We start from the raw sequence: 13671 nt of genomic DNA, 5'->3' as shown, positions 1-13671 counted from the left end.
TGACCTACATACAACACACAATCTCTGAATTCTTCATTCAGAAAAACTATTCTCCTACTTTTCGTGTTAATTATATTAATTTTAAAATACTTTTCCAACGAAAATAGCCTAAAGGTATGATTTTTATGATAATAAAATTCACTACAGTGTCAAATATAATGCGAATATCTTCAGTAGTGTTTCAATAATGTCTAAGTGTAAACGTTAGTGAAAATATACAACGAACATATCGTCGTTGCCGGGACAAAACCTCCTATGCGATAATATTTTTGGAGGTATACTGACCCGCAGCACATTCATTATGAAGAGCGGGAATGCCTTGACAATATTTACACAATATTGCACCTTAGATGACAGAACCTTACTGGCCAAATTTCTAAGTTAAAATATTTCACATAGGAGGTTTTGCGATATGAGATTACAACGCAGCAACGTGGACATTTGCAAAGATGCAAAGATTATATTCTGACGTAGAGGGCACACGTTTATAAAATTCCAATAAATTAAAGACAAAGTTAAATTGTTTTCTAAGATGAAAACAATAATTTTGAAAATGCAAATTCCTACGGAAAATGAAACGGATGCTTTATAAAGCGTTCTCCTCAGAAGTAGCAACCTACAGTTGTTCTCAGGAGGAGGACCACAGTTTGTTCGTACATGGGCACCGCTTTCTCACCGGTACAGAAAACCACCATGCTGAAGGAAAATTATAACTCGCTTGCTGAATCCGTGTGCACTGAGGAGTCATACCAGATAATAATAAGTTTTGTCTTGTAACACTGACGAATTAACCAAATCGATGATATTCTACTTATGTACATCATACTCACTCATGAAATTATCAACGTAGCAACAAAACCTGTTTCTTTCCTAGTCTTTTCCCAATTACATGAGAAAGACACTGAAGTTGATTAAACCCATTTTAATGGTCAGATGTATTTCCTTATGCCAAACATATGTGCTGGAATATATTTCCTGTTACATATTTCTGTGATAGTTAGTAGTGGGATATGTTGTTTGTGAATTAATTTTTGTAGTAAGATGGTTACAAACATCTAGCACCCAAGAAGGTCGAATTAACCAAACGCGACTAAAATCCTTGACACGGCCGGTTATTGAACTTGGGACCGTATGAACTTAAGACAATTATGCTGACCATTTGCCCAATGGTCCTAGGAACGTAGCAACAAAACTATCAGGATACAATATTTTACGCAGAAAAGACTTAAACTAATCCGACAGATCAAATTTCAGATTTCCTAACAGAAATTCAATCCTACCACCTTCACATTATTGAAAATATTTGACGGACCTAAGAACTAAAATCGTTACATGAACTGCCATTGAATTCAATATACGGTGCATTCGTTTCAAAACAACGCGGAAGGGAAACTAAATACATAAATATACACTAACATTTGACTAGTTTATATCATATTCGTCATGAATGCAAACATGAAAATGAAATACTTTGATTTCTCCCTGGAATAATTTGTTGACGAAATAATTTTTAATCAAAAATGAGTGTGCATTTATTACATAGCACTCACGAGGTCAGGCTTCAGTAACGAGTAGCGATCGTTGACGTTGAATTTAGCAAAGCATTAAATTTCCAATATCCCAGCTCAACAATAAAATATGCACTAGTTGATTTCCCATTGGAAGTGAAAATGTAACGCGAAAATGAATTACCTCCCCCCTCTCTATCTCTCACTCCCGTTCTCCATTATTGAAGGAAATGTGCACATCATTACACTTGCTATAAGATCGAGTACTCAAAAAGTCAGTGAATTCCTAAAATTGTACCAAAAATTCGTGGATTCGGAATATACATTTTTAAGGCAATAATAGTGCTTCCCTAAATGTTTTGGCACGTAAGGGAGCACATAAATCACATCTGAGCCTGCACATTATTATTATTATTATTATTATTATTATTATTATTATTATTATTATTATTATTATTATTATTATTATTATTATTATTATTATTATTATTATTATTATTATTATTATTATTATTGCGACATAAAAAGTTGGTCTTCCTTATATTTAGACTACCCATCCTGCTGTCATCCTCCACGCCACCTGCCTGTTACCTCAAGTACATCGTGCAGTAAACATTATGGTACGGTCTACGACCCTTCTTGCAATTAGTGTACCCTTTTTACGCTATACTATACGCTACTTTGGCTTACCTCATAAGAACTTCTTTCCATGATAAATTTCATTTTTGGAGTTGGTAGAACCTTTTTTCGCTCCATCAGCGCGGAGAGCTTACCTCCTATAAACGGGCACCCGAATACTCAGAGGTCGCCTTCTCGATCTCTGCTTAGTTTAGAACAGAAGTTCAGAATGTCGTGTGGCGGGCTGCTGGCAAAGTACGGATAAACTTCATAATGTGAAACACTCATAGGTTTGACGTCTCTCTCCTCCTGGTGCAGGGAGATAATTATAGGCTTTTAAATAAAGTGTATACAATTACATAAGCGATACAGTAGAACCTTCAGGTTTAACAATTATGCAGGAGTTTTTAGCAGATTATAGCGCAAGTTCCTAGTGGCCACGTGGTCCTAGATGGAAGTGATGGGGATTGAATTGGAGATTCGAAGGATTTACACTCGGTACCCTCATGTCTTTTCTTTATTGCGACTAGGGTTTTTGTTTCCTCCTCCCCACCCCCTCCACTCAACCAGCCAGTCGCAGCGCAGGTTGGGATTATCATCTGATTTATTGGCCACTTGTACGACATTATGTAACTTTCTTTCATCACCTCTCTGGGGATATCATATGACATTGAACCTCTGCCTTTTGCTCTTTTGGCAATTTTCCCGAACTTTTTCTTTCTTCTTGTTTGATGTTAATTAAGTCGATGGCCAATTATGCACGTTGAGCTTAGCTCCTGTATTTAATAGGTGGGATATCCCAGTTAGGATTAATTTGTATTGGAATTTGTTTATATTTTCCTTTAGACACTCCTGAGTTTTGTCTCTCAAGCCTTCTTTACGGACATGAATGTATCACGTGTAGCCCGTACAATGGAAGTTGAAAATGCTTTCTGTATACAATGTCTTCGGGAACGATTTATTAAACTACTGGTATGATTGTTATTAGATTAGCTACCAGTAACTCTGACTGATTCTCGTACATATTTCTTTGGATACAATTAACAATTATACCTCAACGGCGTCTGAAGCGCTGTAGGCACAAGAAATGTTATTGGCTGTGTAAGAATCCTCATAAATAGAATAATAGGGAGGAAAGAGAGTGTGTATATCAATTTTGTATATTATGAAAAGACTTTCGATCGAGAATCTTCGCATAAACGCCTTCCAATATTCCGAAAGATTGGAGTTGAATAACAAATGACCTCTCTCATTTTGGACCTTTATCTCTAACGTCGGAAGTCTCAGAACCAGTATACATAAATAGGGGAATAAGACAGGAATGCCCTACATCTTGGATTATGTTTAATGCCTTCTCTTAAGAGATGGTTAAAGAGTCTCAAGCTGACAGTAATATGGGGGTAAAATTCAATGAAATATCGGTGAGGATTAGCTGATGATCGAGCAATTTTGGCTTGAAGTCTATCGTCCTTACAGTGTATGATGTCTACACTAGCAATAACAGCGAGAAGGTACGTCATGAACATGAACGCCTCAGAAACCAAATGTGTGATTGTAGCACAATCACCCAGTTGTCTTCATATTAAAATCGATTAAAATGATTGTCTTCATATTAAAATCAACTAAAATGATATTCAGCAAGGAAAATCATTTATTTACCAAGGCCAACAAAATCATGCAAGATGGCATATGCTCAACTGAAATCCGATGCCGGATAGCTAAAGCAAAAAAGGGCTTTCATAGCAAAACGGAGCATTCTTCCAATATGATATCTTCGCTCCGTCTTAGGATCTTTAGATCATTCATCTCAGCTATATTATTACGTATCAGAAACTTTGCCATTAAATAAAAGCTATACCAAAAGACTAGAGGCACTTGAAACGTGTTGCTTCAGGCGAATGCTTAACATTTCATGGACACCATAAATAACATTTTCACAAGTTTTACAAATTATTAAGGAGAGGAAAGCATTCTCAAAACAATTAAAAACCGGCGTCTGTCATTGTGGGACCATTCCCTACGACACTCACTGCTGATAAAATTTATAGCAGAATGCTTCATTATTGGAAAGAAACCAAGCGGTTAAAAGGAAAACGTATATAAAACCGATCATGGAGGACACGTACACAAATAATTATGTAACATTGGAAGTATTTGCCACCTGGAGAAATTTCATGGCAACGGACAAATCTTAGGACTGAACACAAGATAGAAAAAGAAGGTTCATTCCTTGCATAGTTTTTAATGTTAAAATTGAGTTCTCTTGATCTATTCAATTATTATTTCCTTAATCGTTTTATGCACTTGTTACTGGATTAGAAGAGAGGAAATATTAATAACAGCGCAGTGCAGTTTTTAGTACCTTGACTCTTCTCACAAAACCTCGTCCAGCTCTGAGGATCTTTCGCTTTCCTGAACACTACCCCCTCTTCTACTATTAGTATTATTGTCATATGGAAATTTTAGCAGTACTGTGCATAGCTGAAAACTTCTATTGGGTATTTAGATGACATAAAAATTGTCAAAATGCTGCTGAGGTTTGGAAAACAACCACAAAGAATTTAAAAGTATGTGTAGCAACTAATATGGGCACAACGAAACTCAGTCGTCATTTAATCAACAAGGACTTTTGATAGTGAAATGAACGTAAGCAAGACGTTATTAAGGGGAAGAAGTTGACCTATAAAACCTGACTTAGGTCAGTACCAGACGAGGATCGTCAGAAGTACAGACATCTGAAGTCAAGGAGAAAAGCAGAAGTGACAAAGGCAAAAGAGGACAAGTACAAGGTTGATTACATTAGCTGGACACACCGGAGGGTTCTAAAAAGATCTGTCAGACATTTGAAGATTTCAAGCCTGAATGCTCTTTCTGTCAGCATTTACAAGTTTTAATTAATCTCTCAACCACAGATATCCGGGATTCGAACGCGACAAACTCCGATAGAAAGCTGATAAATAGGCCTCTGTACCAAAGCTCAATTCTCAGTGCTGTATTCTCCAACCTATAATGTGTAATCAAACTAACATACTGTGGTAATACTCCATCGTGGTAATTACATCCTGAACCTTCTTGCACAGTATATTTTGCAATTCAAAACTGCGAGTGAATTTTCGCAAATTTCCGGGTGGTATGGAACATTACCCCATTTGGAGCATATGTTGCGGTCCATCTTCTGAAAGGGTGTAATCATCTCACAATGTGACGATTCATGGCTAGCGCTGCTCTCTGCTAGATAGTGATGATCATTATCTCTTTACTGGGAACTAAGACGAAATGATCAGCAATTTTTAACATTAATCGGAAAAAGAAATCAGAGCTCCCAACCTGTGGAAAGTGAACGTGTTGGCAAAGGAGTACGAAGGACACTCCAGGCCTCGCAAACCTAATATCGTCAGGATCAAAAGAGAACCAGAGTTGAACAAGGAAGGTCTGAAGGCAGAATAATAAATATGAAAGTACAGCTAAGCATTTCCGTACTCATCTGCGGCCACATTTTAACCATGCCACGCTTCAAGGAATTGTTGCCCACTTCAAATTCCTCTTAAAACAATAACTATTACCACCACTCTTCGAAGTTGGGAGCCCTTTGAGTTCATTCCTTTAATTCACCCCCTTTAAACAGACAATAGAAATGATTATGTACTCTACTTGTACCTTCCACCACGGGGGTTAATTTATAAAAATGAAATAGTAAACTGCTTTGTTTGAAAGTCTTCAGTGCGGGACTATATGAAGCTGGGACCTAGACACTGGGGAAAGAGGATGAAATGAATTTGAAAGCATTCGAACTGCTGTTGCGGACGAAAGTGGGTAAAATAAATAGCATAAAAATAGTAAGGAATGAAATCCTGTCTAGAAAATTTTTTGCTAGAATTATAACAATAAAGAAGAAGTATTTTCTTGATTACAGGATGAGAAGAAAATACTCGTTGGTAGATACCCTTGTAGGTGTGATCAACGTGAGTTGACCATAATCTTGGAGATAACATCAATTGCTAGAAAAATCAGGATACAAAAATGCGACGAGAAAATGAAAATGGTAGCGTGGTAGTCGTGTTTGTGGTCGTTGTGTTATGGGGGTAGAAAATGTGTTCAGATCAGAATGATAGTAGAAAAGTGTGCAGAGCTCCGGTATGGAAATATACTTTTGGGCAGTACACTGCAAGAGGCCATTTATCTATCAGCTGATCAGTTGTAATATGTGAGAGTTTGCAGTATCGGACAAGAAAGCCAAGTTATACGACGTAGAATATTGTTGTGCTGACAACGTGACACTCCAATTCCTTCAGGTCATCTGTTTGAACCTGAGAGTTTCAAGCTGGGTGTCATGACTGAAAGTATATGGCGTGTCACGAAGTATCTGGACATGAAAAGTGAAAGTGATCAACTATGAAATGATCCCAAATGCACTACATCTCACTGTGATTTTAAGAAGGAAATAAAAAAACACTACTATATGGTATCACTCAGAGATATACTCAAAAGTTACATCCCATATCTGAATACAAGTGCTGATGACTCCATAGGAAATCCATTCTCTACTTTCCTTGGTAGTTGAATAAGAACAAGAATTGGCAGAGATTAGAATGATAGGAGCATGAAGCTAAAACACAAATATGTGATTTGAACAAATTTAGGATTATTTTCAAGAAATTTTCTCTATCTACATAAACGGGCTCTTGTGGTTTTGTGGCTGTTTCCGGTGACATAGTCTTATAAATCAGGATGTTCTCTGATCGATAGTCAAACGTGGCAGTTAAAAAATACCAGTTGGAAAGATGCTAGGGAATCTTTCCCATGTTTGCCAAAACATAAGATAAATTTGTGAGACTTACAAAGCACAACTAAAAGTCATCATCATCATCTGTTTACCCTCTAGGTTCGGGTTTTCCCTCGGAGCGAAGGATCCCACCTCTACCGCCTCAAGGGCAGTGTCCTGGAGCTTCAGACTCTTGGTTGGGGATACAACTGGGGAGTATGACCAGTACCTCGCCCAGGTGGCCTCACCTGCTATGCTGAACAGGGGCCTTGTGGAGGGATGGGAATATTGAAAGGGATAGGCAAGGAAGAGGGAGGGAAGCGGCCGTGGCCTTAAGTTAGGTACCATCCCGGCATTCGCCTGGAGGAGAAGTGGGAAACCACAGAAAACCACTTCCAGGATGGCTGAGGTGGGAATCGAACCCACCTCTACTCAGTTGACCTCCCGAGGCCCTCGTACCACTTTTCAAATTTCGTGGCAGAGCCGGGAATCGAACCCGGGCCTCCGAGGGTGGCAGCTAATCACGCTAACCGCTACACCACAGAGGCGGCCACGACTAAAAGGAAGGGTGAATATACGTTTGTTTGTTTCCCTCCCCTTAGAAATGTATATAAATATGTTTCGTTTACGTCATATCAAATATAAATAATACCGGAACTATGTGTGTCTGTATAAGGAGTATAAATAGCCAGTTAATATGGGGGATGCTTACATTTAAGGAGTAGTGCGTGGCACAAAGTTTTAGATTTCAGCGAGGTGTCGCCGCTGGAAAAGTTTGGAAGGGACTTGTGTGGACAAAAGTCGACCTATCATACCCAGTTCTTAGTGAGCTGTAAGTGTTACTTGATTGGTAATTTATTTATTTGATTATAACGGTGTCATTTTTAGTGCGCCTGCTTGACTACGTGTGCCCGCCCCGTGGTGTAGGGGTAGCGTACCTGCGTCTAGCCCGGAGGCCCTTGGTTCGATTTCCGGCCAGGTCAGGGATTTTTATCTCGACCTGAGGGCTGGTTCGAGGTCTACTCAGCCTACGTGACTATAATTGAGGAGCTATCTGACGGTGAGATGGCAGTCCCGGTCTCGAAAGTCCAGAATAATGGCCGAAAGGAAGCATCGTGCTGACAACACGACCCCTCGTAATCTGCAGGCCTTCGGGCTGAGCTTGGTTGCTGGGCAGGCCAAGGCCCTTTCAAGAGCGTTAAATTCCGTGGGTTTTTTTGTTTTTCTGCTTGAATAAAATGTCAGCGTAGTTGCCTTCGGTTCAGAGGACCCTGGATTCTATACCCACACGTAACGGGGAATGTAACGGAGTATGAGTAATGTGTCTCTAGCTCGAAGACAGAGTGAATACATCCCTCTACGCAGGGTTGGCGTCAGGAAGGGTGTCCAGCCATAAAACTGGTCCAGATGCACTGAATAAATTTGGAAAAAGGTCAGGAAGAATATAATTTTCTAATTTATATGGTAACGGCTAAATTGTTATTGGAATATGTGTACTAATTTTAACAATTTCTACAAACATTTTTTCATCGTTCCTAGTAGACGAAACCCTGCAACGAATATGGTTAACCAGTAAGCTAATGATTTACTCTCCAAAACCGTAAAAGTAGTTAGTGGAACCTAAAAATCATCATCATCATCATCATCATCTGTTTACCCTCCAGGTTCGGCTTTTCCCTCGGACTCAGCGAGGGATCCCACCTCTACCGCCTCAAGGGCAGTGTCTTGGAGCTTCAGACTCTTGGTCGGGGGATACAACTGGGGAGTATGACCAGTACCTCGCCCAGGCGGCCTCACCTGCTATGGTGAACAGGGGCCTTGTAGGGGGATGGGAAGATTGGAAGGGATAGGCAGGGATGAGGGAAGGAAGCGGCCGTGGCCTTAAGTTAGGTACCATCCCGGCATTTGCCTGGAGGTGAAGTGGGAAACCACGGAAAACCACTTAGGGGATGGCTGAGGTGGGAATCGAACCCACCTCTACTCAGTTGACCTCCCGAGGCTGAGTGGACCCCGTTCCAGCCCTCGTACCACTTTTCAAATTTCGTGGCAGAGCCGGGAATCGAACCCGGACCTCCGGGGGTGGCAGCTAATCACGCTAACCACTACACCACAGAGGCGGACTAAAAATAATTATTAAAATACGTTGTACTGCCCGTATTGTTTATCGTTTTACCATCAGTATCTCCTGCTGTCGAAACGCGTAACGTTCGTCTCCTTAATCTTCTGAGTGTATTGGATTTTCTTGATACATTCCTCTCAATCCACGGCTTCACCGTCTTGTATCAGTGTGAACATTTCTTTATGTATACCCACACTTTAGTGTCAATCTGGAGGTAATGGCTCTTAGGATGAGGGCATTATAAGGCCATAAATCTCCAGGATGTGTGCGTGACAAGGAAGTTGAGGCTAAGAAGCGAGGACACTTGTTGCTTGAATTAGTAACTTCAAACGGGGCTGCTTGGTTACTTTCATGTGCGCTCATAAATAAAGAACGGGACACGGCCGCATCTTACTCACATGGAAGCACCAACTCCATTTCAACTTTATAAAGACAAGCTACTTTTTTTTTTCAAGGAAGCTATATGGAAATATTACTGCGTTTTCTTGGTAAAGACAAACTCTTATATTCAACCATTTGTCTGAAGAAAACGTTCGTCTCCTTCAAGATTATTACTTAAATAATGCTTTCTGCACTTCTTACTTTATGCAAGTAGTTACGGTGGTTTCAATGGATAACACAAGTAATATAAATGAATTTAGCAAACAATAAATGGAGACTAGAATGAAAATTCAAAAAGCACCACCCAAAATCACGAAAATGAGGCATTTGTTCTGTTATACAGACCTAATGAAAAATAAAACAGTTCAATTCTACGTGTTCTTCCCTTTATTATATGGAGTTGATTTCTGGATATTGATCTGACAGGATTCTTGAAGCCTTTTAAATGTAGATTTATCGACGGCTGTGTCAGAATATCATGGGTTGACCATGGGCGCCGGTTCTGCTGATGTTGCAGATCGGGCAAAGCGGAGGGCCTTGTACAGAAAGGCGGGCCCCGTATCCTGACGGGATCAGTATCAGGGAAAGTAAGAAAAAGAAAACAGGAATTCTAATATATCCGTGTACTGTTCGTAGTGTCGCTAAGCTTATATTAACTAGTTACCAGTCAAAGAAGGTTTTAATAATAATAATGTTATTTGTTTTACGTCCCACTAACTACGCTTTTACGGTTTTCGGAGACGCCGAGGTGCCAGAATTTAGTCCAGCAGGAGTTCTTTTACGTGCCAATAAATCTACCGACACGAGGCTGACGTATTTGAGCACCTTCAAATACCACCGGACTGAGCCAGGATCGAACCTGCCAAGTTGGGGTCAGAAGGCCAGCGCCTTAACCGTCCGAGCCACTCAGCCCGGCAAGAAAGACGGTTTTACTAACGCTATGTGAAAACAAAGGTTATGGAGCAGGATATCAGTCAAGTAAGTATGACGAGGTTTATAAAGTATGTCTTTCATCTTAATGTATGATGAAAATAGGGTTCAAATTTCTTTTTTTAAACATTAGGGAGAAGGAGTACATAATAGTTCTTTATATAGTTTACATACACTGCCCTTGAGGTGGTAGAGCTGAGTCCGAGGGAAAAACTAACCCTGGAGGGTAAACGGATTAAGAAAGAAAGAAAGAAAGAAACAAGATATAGTTTACATTACTTAGACCTATTCATCTCCTTTAATTGCTGTCTGTGGGGATCAATGATAGAGTATCGGCCTCCAGATTCCAAGATAGTGGGTTCAAACTCAGCAGAGGTAGTCGGATTTTTGAAGGGCGGAAAGAAGTCCATTCGACACTATGTCGTACGATGTCGGCATGTAAAAGTTCTCTCGTGAAATCCGCAGATGTCCAAGATAGATTCGGTTTACTCTGCCATCTAGTAGGCCTAGACTAAAACTAAACGTCGAAATTGACTACCAGACAGCCAGATGGCTTAAAATTAAAATGTCTGCACATGTAGCTGAGGGCATACGATTATTATTATTATTATTATTATTATTATTATTATTATTATTATTAAACTGTTTACCCTCTAGGGTTGGTTTTTCCCTCGGGCTCAGCGAGCAATCCCACCTCTACCTCCTCAAGGGCAGTGTCCTGGAGCGTAAGACATTCAGTCGGGGAATACAATTGGAGAGAATGACCAGTACCTCGCCCAGGCGGCCTCACCTGCTGTGCTGAATAGGGGCTTCGTGGGGGGAATGGGATGATTGGAAGGTGGAGACAAGGAAGAGAGAAGGAAGTGGCCGTGGCGATAAGTTAGGTACCATCCCGGCATTTGCTTGGAACAGAAATGGAAAACCACGGAAATCCACTTCCAGGAAGGCTGAGGTGGGAATCGAACCTATATCTAGTCATTTGACCTCCCGAGGCTGAGTGGACCCCGTTCCAGCCCTCGTACCACTTTTCAAACTTCGTGTCAGAGCCGGTAATCGAACCCGGACCTCCGGGGGTGGCAGCTATTCACACTAACCACTACACCAGAGAGGCGGGCTTATTATTATTATTATTATTATTATTATTATTATTATTATTATTATTATTATTATTATTATTATTATTATTATTATTATTGTTACCGTATTTTTGTGGTAGGTAGAGGTGAAAGAAGGTGCGGGTGTGAACGGGTCTCAAACTACGAAATTAAAGTTAATGTAAAATTTAACAAGGTTATATTTTCTTAGCAAAAAACAAGAAATAACAATAATGGCAGGTACAGAGTAGCAAAACCACTAATCGAGAATGTACAATTACAGGATTTGGGCTCCGAGAGCCAGACACACAATTCTGAGCAATTAGCCCAACTTTACGATATACAGAATTCAACAAAGGGGCAGAAGACCCCAATCAAGCCCAGGAGCACTTGCTCCAAATTACACAGTAAAGCCTCCTCGAGGCATACAACACTCAGTTTTCAAAAAAGAGCCACTCGCTCTCAACTTTAAGCCTATCAAAGGCCACACCAAACTCCACCTTCAAGTTGTCCTCTAAGGACATATACACAGGGGTAACATACCCAACCTACTGAGGTCTATTAAGTGAGAAAAGGTTAATTACTTGACCTCTAAAATAACAATTGAGAGGAGACGATCTGCACTCCTAATACACTTGTTTAAAACCCTAATCTGGCACTAGGCCGCTAATGCAAGGGCTAATCCCATGCTAAAGAGGTGACTTAAGAAAGAAACAATTTACATTACTGTTACGGAAGAATCGGTTGAGAAAAATAAGTTCACCTCAGAACAATATGAGTGGGAGATCGAGAGGGTTAAGCACTCTCTATCCCAATATGTAGTTTTGAAAAGGAATAGAGGCTAAGAGTCTTTACATTTTAGGGAAAGTTACATGGTAGAGACGCTTCGGACCCGCCCCGAGAGTTAAACTGCTGAGCTAGCAAGAAAAGAAGTTATTAAAAGGCCATTACCTTGGTGTTGAACTGCTGCCCGAAGAAAGAGGCGCTTCCCGCCCCCTGATATGTACTTTACACACTGAAAGATGGTACTGAAGTGGCACAGAGACCCTAAAATCAGCAGTTTATATACTCTCGCGGAAAGTTCGAGGCGTTTTTGGAATGAGAACACCCTCCCACAAGGATTTTATTGGTTCACCAAGAAACCCCCTACACAATACGAAGAAGAAACCTATTATTGGTTGAAAATTAATTCGAGAAATTCGGGATTGGCTAAATTCAAAACAAGGGGAAAGAATGGGTTAATATTGCCAACTTAAACAATGACTGAAAGGAATTTAGCAAAGAACAAACATTTGAAATTAAATTTTCTCAACAAAAACAGTTCTTGCACTCCGCACTAGGGTGCACCGTTGTAGTTCTTCAGTAGTGTCCTCTAGAAGAGAATGTTCACACTTCTTACTACAAGCAAAACAAAAATACATCGAAAACAACACAGTTCAGAAACTTCAAAATTTCCAAGTAGTGGCATCTTCAGGGTAACTTGAAAATTAACACATAAGACCAAGTTCAGACTTCTCCCAGTAGGGGAGTTTCAACTGGCGCAAGGTTTAAATAAGCGGCGTGGAGGTGTACCGCCCGGTACAGACCTCCCCCCCCAAAAGTTCCGCCAAGGGGGTAACACAGAAGAACATAAACGTTTGTTTGAAAACAAGGTCCAAGTTATAATGTTGCTATGGAGATTAAAAATAGTGAAAATTTGATTTGATCCAGTTTCAAAAAATTCTCGTAGTAACTGCTGAAGTAATGTCTTTATGTTTGTAGAAGTTGAATTCAGAAGAAAATCTTTTAATACTTGAAAGTGAAGAAAAATTTTCAAAGTCCACCAAATATTGCTGTTGAATTCCCAAGTGTAGTAATTGCTGATAGTAAATGTCCATGTAGTCGATTAAATATTTCGATGTTGATTAAGTTGGGTGGCCAGACCGGCCGTTGCAGCTTGCGCCCAAAGGCGGCCGCTCGGACCCCTCAAGTACCCTGAGATACCGCTCGCCCGCACTATGAGGGGAGCAGTGGTGTTGAAGCACACCGCGCCCGCGGTGAACATATACAGGCTGCGGGCAAGTAGCAGGTCGTGCGCCGCACATCAGCCTTGGCCTGGAGGAGGGCTCCGGCTCACCGTACACCTGTCGTCCTCGCTGGAGTAGAGGGGGCCCTTCCTCTATCCCAGTCGCGGCACGGCGCCGCGCGGCTGCGGGGGCACTGAAACATTAAAGCTAGGCGGCAGAATTTTGTTGGACCATCATCTTTTTTTGAGGGCAC

This window comes from Anabrus simplex, chromosome 1 (genome assembly GCF_040414725.1).
Source record: "Anabrus simplex isolate iqAnaSimp1 chromosome 1, ASM4041472v1, whole genome shotgun sequence".
NCBI lineage: Eukaryota > Metazoa > Arthropoda > Insecta > Orthoptera > Tettigoniidae > Anabrus > Anabrus simplex.
This window is presented reverse-complemented; position numbering follows the sequence as displayed.